Genomic DNA, 8,403 nt, shown 5'->3' with positions numbered 1-8,403 from the left:
TTTCTCCCATCCACATAGTGAAAATGAGATCTTATAATAATGATTACCTTTATCCCTTGTATTATAAAGAACAGCTTTTGTATTTTTTGATATCGTCCTTTTTCTGTTAACAGCTTTATTGAGATATAATTTACTACTGTACAATTCACCCTCTTAAAGTGTATAATGCAATGGCTTTTAGCATATTCACAGTGCTGTGCACCCATCACCACAATCAATTTTATTCACCACAATCAATTTTATATTTTCATCACCCCAAAAGAGAAATCCCACTCCCATTAGTCCTCACCCTCCAATCCTCCCATCCTGTCTAGCCCTTGACAATCACTAATCTACTTTCTGTCTCTTTAGTCTTTCCTATTCTGAACATTTCATGTAGGTGAAATCATACAATATGTGGTCCTTTGTGACTGACTGCTTTCCTTAATATGAAGTTTTCAAGTTTCATCCATGTTGTATCATGTGTAAATACATTCCTTTTTATTGCTGAATAATATGTGGTATATGTATATACCACATTTTATTTATCATTCTTCAGTTAATGGATATTTGGGTTGTTTCCACTTTTTGGTAATTGGGAATAATGCTACTATGAACATTTGTGTACAAGTTTTTGTGTAGACATGTTTTCATTTCTTTTGGGTATATGCCTATGGGTGGAGTTGCTGCATCATATGGGAACTCTTTGTTTAACAATTTGAGGAACTTCCAGACTGTTTTCCAAAGCATCTGCAACATTTTATATCCCTACCAGCAGAGTATTAGGGTTCCAGTTTCTCCATATCATTGCCGAAACTTGTTACTGTCTGTCTGTTTGTTTGTTTGTTTTTATGACAGCCATTCTAGTGTGTGTGAAATGGTATCTCATTGTGGTTTTGATTTGTCTTTCCCAGTGGCTCCTGATGCTGAGCATCTTTTTGTGTGCTTATTGGCCATTTGTATACCTTCTTTGGAGGAATGTCTACTCAGATCCTTCATGCATTTTTAATTGGGTTATTTGTCTTTTTATTATTGAATTGTAATAGTCCTTTATATAGTCTAGATACAAGCCCCTTATCAGATATGTGGTTCCTTTTTTCCCCATTATTTTCCTATTTTTCCCCTCCTCAACCTACCCCACCCAACTTAGACAACATGTACACAGGTTTCATTTTCACCAAGTATTTTAGAAATGCTAACAAAAATTTTTCCCATCCTAAATAGTCCATATTCAATTAAATGACAGGCATCTCTGAATAAGTTTATAATGCAAGGTTTCTTTGTCACTGGGATTCCCCTTTTCATGCTGCTTAAAGACCACACATACTTTTGTAGCAATCTTGACTAAAAGTCTACTAACTATGTGAGTAGTAAAAAAAAAGTCTTCAATTATTTGTGTCAATTGAACTTACACATGCACAAATTATTTTCAAAAATATTTCTTTAGAGACTAGAGCCATTTTTTGACACAAATTTCTCACTATATTGTTTTTTTCATGTAGCTCCTGTTATTTCTTTGCCTCCTCAAAAGCCAGAGAACTTCATTTGAAATGATGTCACTTTTGGTTGCGAAGTTTCAGCCTATCCAATACCACATCTGGAATGGAAGAAAAAGGCAAACAAAATGTTCTTTCACAGTGATGATAGAGGCACATTTCAATGCAGGTATGTGAATTATGTCATGTGCACAATATACACAGGGAGTCAATGTATTAGTTGATGACATTAATAAATTCTTTCTTCCAGATTGCATCTTATAATGCAAGTTTTAAATATTAAAATGTTTCCATTGTAATCATGTCTGGCAATATAATAATACCTTACATTTTCAAGATGTTAGAAGATTTACAAAATCATTTCATATATATGATCTCATCAACCTGACTTAGAGGTCTGCTTATGGTCATAGAGAAAAAGGATGAAAGGGGTAGTGCAGTGCTTCTCAAAGTTTGGCTCAAAGTCCACAAATCACAGGATCATCTTGACACCCTAGTGAAATGTCCAAAGTAGGACCCAACTGTAGCCAAAAAGGATCAGGAAAAACGGGGTGTGCCTCATGAATCTGCATTTTAAAATAATTGTTCCAGATGACCCCAATTCACTCTAAAGTTTGACAACCACTAGTATAGTTGAATAAATAAATAAATAGCATAATATGTTTCAGAATGAAAAAGATCATGAGCAAATTACTTCACCTCTTTGATCCTGTTGTCTCACCTTCTCAGGAATATCTCAGGATTGCTTAATAATGAATATATGTCAATCACCCAGCACATTGCCTTGCCCAGAGTAGGCACTCAATAAATAGTAGTTATCATCAGGCTTTTTTTAAATCACATCTCTGGGACATTCTTCTCAGAATAGGTGGAGAGGGCATGTAAGTGGAGGAAATAGTGTAAGCAAAGCAGCAAGGCCAATCGTGCTATGCAAACCATTCACCATAACTGTGTAGAGGGCATGAGTGGGAGTAGCAATAAGTAAATTTGGAAAAGTGGAATTTAGCTAGATAAGAGGACTCTAAACTCAGAGCACAGAGTTGGGATTTTTCACAGGAAGCCATGAAGGGTTATTTATTTTTATTATAAGAATTTTCAAGCATCCTCAAAAGTAGAGAGGCTAGTATAATAAAGCTCTATATACACATCACCCAGATTCAATAATTACCAATATTTTTGCCACATTGACTCATCCATCCCTTCTTTATTTTGCTTTTTTCTTTGCCAAAATATCTTAAAGCAATCCCCAGCTTTCATGTTATTTCACCCTCCACACCTCAGTGTTCATCTATAGAATACATGACACTTTCTTTCATAATCAAAATGCCTGTATCATGCTTTAAAAGGTTAACAATATTTCCTTGGCATCACCTACCTACAAACCAGTCCACAATCACATTTCCCCAGTTGTCTAAAAATTGTCCTTTTACAGCTCTTTAGAATTTGGCTCCAAACACAGTCTACACATTATAGTGGGTTACTAGGTTTCTCAAGTGTCTTTAATCTAGAAAAGTGCCCTCTCCTATCTTTATTGTTTATGTCATTGGCTTATTGCAGAAACTAGGTGATTTCTTTATATAAAATATTCCACATTCTGGATTTGTCTGTGGGCATCCTTAGGGGTGGGGGTGGTCAATTAACTTGTTTTTCTGTTCCCCCATATATTCCTATAAGTGGATGTTTGCTTTGGAGACTTATTTAGATTCGGGTTCAGCGTTTTGGGCAAGAGCCCTTCGTGGGGGTGCTGTGGCCTTCCTATTGCATCACAGTAGAAGGCACGACAGGTCTGCCTGTCCCATTTTCAGTAATGCTAATATTGGTCAGTTGTTTCAGGAGGCGAAAGCCTGATCCAACCATGATAAACTTCCCTATGACCTTTCAACTAATAACTTTAATGAAGTGTTGATTATTGCCTGAATCAATTCTTTATTAGGGATTACAAAATAGTGATGTTCTAATTCTAGCATTCCTTTCATGTTTATGGACTAGAATTCTTCTGTAAAGAATTTTTCTTGGAAGAAATAGATAGCAATGCAATAATAATAGGGGACGTACATTCCCCACTTTCAACAATTGATAGATTATCCAGACAGAAAATCAATAAGGAAACAATTAAGTTAAACTACATGTTAGACCAGATGGACCCAACAGACATATACAGAACATTGCATCCAACAGCAGCAGATTACACATTCTTCTCAAGAACACATGGAACATTCTCCAGGATATATCATATATTAGGCCACAAAACAATTCTTAATACATTTGAGAAGATTGAAATCATATCAAGCAACTTTTCTGACCACAATGCTATGAAACTAGATATCAATTTCAAGAAGAAAACTGGAAAATTCACAAATATGTGGAAATTAGATAACATTCCTGAACAGCCAATGGGTCAAAGAATAAGTCAATAAATAAATAAATATCTTGAGACAAATGAAAACAGAAATACAATATACCAAAACTTATGGGATGCAGCAAAAGCACTTCTGAGAGGGAAGTTTATAATGATAAATGCCTACATTAAGAAAATAAGAAAGATCTCAAATAAACCTAACCTGACATTTTAAGGAAATAGAAAAAGAGAAGCGAATGAAGCCCAAAGTTAGTAGAAGGAAGGAATAACAAAGACAAGAGCAGCAATAAATTAAGAGACTAAAAAGAGTAAAGAAAATATCAATGAAACTAATAGTTGATTTTTTGAAAAGATAAAGAAAATGGAAAACTTTTAGCTAAACTAACAAGAAAAAAGAGAGAGAAGACTCAAATAAATAAAATCAGAAATGAAAGAGGAGACATTACAACTGATAGCATAGAAATACAAACTATCATAAGAAACTACTATGAAAACTATATGCCAACAAATTAGATAACCTAGAAGGAAAGGATAAATTCCTAGAAATAAACAACCTACCAAGACTGAATCATGCAGAAATCGAAAATCTGAACAGACCAATCACTAGTAAGGAGATGGAATTAGAAATCAAAAACATCCCAGAGAAGAAAAGTCCAAGACCAAATGACTCCACCAGTGAATTCCAACAAACATTTAAAGAAGACCTATTGCCAATCCTTCTCAAACTCTTCCAAAAAAAACAAGAGGAGGGAATACTTCCAAACTCATTTTATGAGGCTGGTACTATGCTAATACCAAAGCCAGACAAGGATTCTACAAGAAAAGAAAATTACAGGCCAATATCCCTGATGAATAGACATGCAAAAATCCTCAACAAACTATTAGCAAACTGAATTCAACAATATATTAAAAGGATCATATAGTATAATCAAGTGGGATTTATTCCAGGGTTGCAAGGATAATTCGATATATGCAAATCAATCAATATGATACACCACATTAACAAAATGAAGGATAAAAATCATATGATCACCTCAATAGACACAGGAAAAGCATTTGACAAAATTCAACATACTTTCATGATAAAAAATATCAACAGGGGGCTGGCCCCGTGGCGGAGTGGTTAAGTTCACGCGCTCCGCTGCAGGCGGCCCAGTGTTTTGTTGGTTTGAATCCTGGGCACGGACATGGCACTGCTCATCAAACCATGCTGAGGCAGTGTCCCACGTGCCACAACTAGAAGGACCCACAACGAAGAATATACAACTGTGCACCGGGGGGCTTTGGGGAGAAAAAGGAAAACAATAAAATCTTAAAAAAAAAAAATCAACAAACCAGGTACAGAAGGAGTGTACCTCAACATAATAAAGCCCATGTATGACAAGCCTACAGCTAACATCATACTCAACAGTGAAAAGCTGAAAGCTTTTCCTCTAAGATAGGAACAAGACAAGGATGCCCACTTGAGTCTATGCTTATTCAACATAGTACTGGAAGTCTTAGCCAGAGCAATTAGTCAAGAAAGGGAAATAAAAGGTATCTGAATTGGAAAGGAAGACGTAAAACTGTCTCTATGAGCAGATGAAATGATGTTATTTACAGAAAACCCTAAAGACTCTACCAAAAAACTATTAGAACTGACAAATGAACTCAATAGTTGCAGGATTCAAAATCAATATACAAAAATCAGTTGTATTTCTATACACTAATAACAAACCATCAGAATAAGTTAAGAAAGCAATCCCATTTACAATAGCATCAAATAGAATAAAATACTTGGGAATAAATTTAGCCAAAAAGGTGAAAGATCTGTACACTAAAAACTATTAAATATTGATGAAAGAAATTAGAGAAAACACAAATAAATGGGAAGATATTCCATGTTCATGGATTGGAAGAATTAATATTGCTAAAATGTCCATACTACCCAAAGCAGTCCACAGAGTCAATGCATGCTTATCAAAATTCCAATGGCATTTCTCATAGAAATAGAAAAAACAATCTTAAAATGTGTGTGGAACCACAAAAGATCCCAAATGGCCAAAGTAATCTCGAGAAAGAAGAACAAAGCTGGAGGTATCACACTTCTTGATTTCAAACTATATTACAGAACTATAGTAATCAGGGGCCAGCCCTGTGGCTAAGTGGTTAAGTTTATATGCTCTGCTTTGGCAGCCCAGGGTTCACTGGTTTGGATCCTGAGTGCAGACTTACACACCACTCATTAAGCCATGCTGGGGCGGCATCCCATATAGAAGAATTAGAATGACTTGCAACTAGGATATACAACTATGTGCTGGGGCTTTGGGGAGAAAAAAAACAGCTATAATAATCAAAACAGTCTGATACTGGCATAAAAACAGACACATAAATCAATAGAACATAATACAGAATGCAGAAATAAACCCATACATTTATGCTCAGTTAATTTTCTACAAAGAAATCGAGAGTATACAAAGGGGAAAGGATAGTCTCTTCAATAAATGATTTGGGGAAAACTGGACAGCCACATGCAAAAGAATGAAGCTGGATCACTATCTTACACCACACACAAAAATCAACTCAAAATGGATTAAAGACTTAAATTTAGGACCTGAAACTGTAAAACTCCTACAAGAAAATGTAGGAGGTAAATTCCTTGGTATTGGTCTTGGCAGTGATTTTTTGGATTTGACACCAAAAGCAGAAGTAAAGATGTAGGACTACGTCAAACTGAAAACTTCTGCACAGCAAAGGAAACAAAATGAAAAGGCAACCTATGAGTTGGGAGAAAATATTTACAAACCATATATCTGATAAGGGGTTAATATCCAAAATATATAAAGAACTCATACATACTCAATAGCAAAAAACCCCAAACAATCCAATTAAAAAATGAACAGAGGAATTGAATAGATATTTTTCCAAAGAAGACACACAGATGGCCAACAGGTACATGAAAAAGTGCTCAACATCACTAATCATCAGTCAAATGCAAACCAAAACCACAATAAGATCACCTCACACCTGTTAGAATGGCTGTTATCTAAAAGACAAGAGGGGCTGGCCCCATGGCCGAGTGGTTAAGTTTGCACGCTCTGCTTTGGCAGCGGCCAACGGTTTCACTGGTTTGGATCCTGGGCACGGACATGGTACCGCTCATCAAGCCACGCTGAGGCGGCATCCCACATAGCACAACCAGAGGCACTCACAACTAGAATATACAACTATGTACTGGGGGGCTTTGGGGAGAAGAAGCAGAAGAAGAAAAAAAGAAGATTGGCAACAGATGTTAGCTCAGGTTAGCTTAAAAAAAGAAAAAAAAAGACAAGAGATAAATGCTGGCGAGGATGTGGAGAAAATGGAACCCTTATACAGTGTTGTGGGAATGTAAATTGGTGCAGCCACTATGGAAAACAGTATGGAGATTCCTCAAAAAATTGAAAATAGAACTACTATACAATCCAGCAATCCAACTTCTGGACATATATCCAAAGGAAATGAAAACAGGATATTGAAGAGAGATCTGCACTCCCGTGTTCATATGTTCATTGCAGCATTATGCACAATAGCCAAGATATGGAAACAACTGAAGTGTCCATTTAGGGATGAATAGATAAAGAAGATGTGATATATCTAGTGGAGTATTATTCAACCAAAAGAAAGAAGGAAATCTTATCATTTTCAACAACAGGGATGGCTTTTGAGGGCATTACACCAAGTGATACAAGAGAGACAGAGAAAGGCAAATACTGCATGTTATTGTTTATATAAAGAATCTTAAAAAAAAAAAAAAAGTCAAACTCACAGAAACAGAGTAGAAAAGTGGTTGCCAGGGGCTTGCAGGGTGGCGGTATAGGGACAGGTTGGTAAAAGGATACAAACTTTCAACTATAAGATGAATAAGGTCCTTAATAGATTCTAAAGCTGAAAAGGCAGAGTAAAACTTGACTACTTAAGAACACAAATTTCTTAGGTCTTAGGTTCTTTGTATATTAAATAAAAATAAGAAATATTATTATTTCTGGGGCATATTTTATTAGAATGCTTTGCGAGACCTAGTAATAAAATAAAGTAATCCAAGCATGGGTCTAGTTGAATTCTGGGGCTTGATAAGTAGCAGTACACATGGAGGGGCATGTGTACTGGGGAGAAAGGGTGCAACAGGGGTGTCTTAGCCTGCTCGGGCTGCTATAATAAAACGCCACAGACTGTGTGGCTTAAACAATAGAAATTGGTTTTCTCACAGTTCTGGAAACTGGAAAGTCCAAGATCGAGTTCTGGCACAGTTCAGTTTCTGGATTAGGGCTCTCCTCCTGGTTTGTAGATGGCCCTCTTCTCACTGTGTCTTCACCTGGCAGGGAGAGAGAGAGCGTTGGTGTCTCTCTTTTTTGTTTTTCTTTTAATGGCACATGCCCTATTGTATTAGGGCCCTACCCTTATGACCTCATTTAACCTTTATCACCTCCTCACAGGCCCTATCTCCAAATACAGTTACATTGTGGGTTAGACTTCAACATACGAAGTTTGGGGGAGACACAAACAGTCCATAACAAGGGGTAAGGAGACAGTGGGGTATGGGTTGGTATA

The 8,403-nt window shown here is 36.3% G+C and overlaps 1 long non-coding RNA gene across 1 annotated transcript; it reads right to left on the bottom strand.

Annotated features, from left to right (window-relative positions):
- Positions 1 to 1,150: 1,150 nt before the first annotated feature.
- LOC111767734 (uncharacterized) lies at positions 1,151 to 8,167 on the bottom strand. The gene is made up of 2 exons (XR_002799536.2): positions 8,061 to 8,167; positions 1,151 to 1,576 (listed from the first exon to the last, which is right to left on the bottom strand). It is a non-coding gene; the product is annotated as an uncharacterized lncRNA (long non-coding RNA).
- Positions 8,168 to 8,403: the final 236 nt, after the last annotated feature.

The sequence above is a fragment of the Equus caballus genome, chromosome 14, assembly GCF_041296265.1.
Source record: "Equus caballus isolate H_3958 breed thoroughbred chromosome 14, TB-T2T, whole genome shotgun sequence".
NCBI classification, from domain to species: Eukaryota; Metazoa; Chordata; class Mammalia; order Perissodactyla; family Equidae; genus Equus; species Equus caballus.
This window is presented reverse-complemented; position numbering and strand designations above follow the sequence as displayed.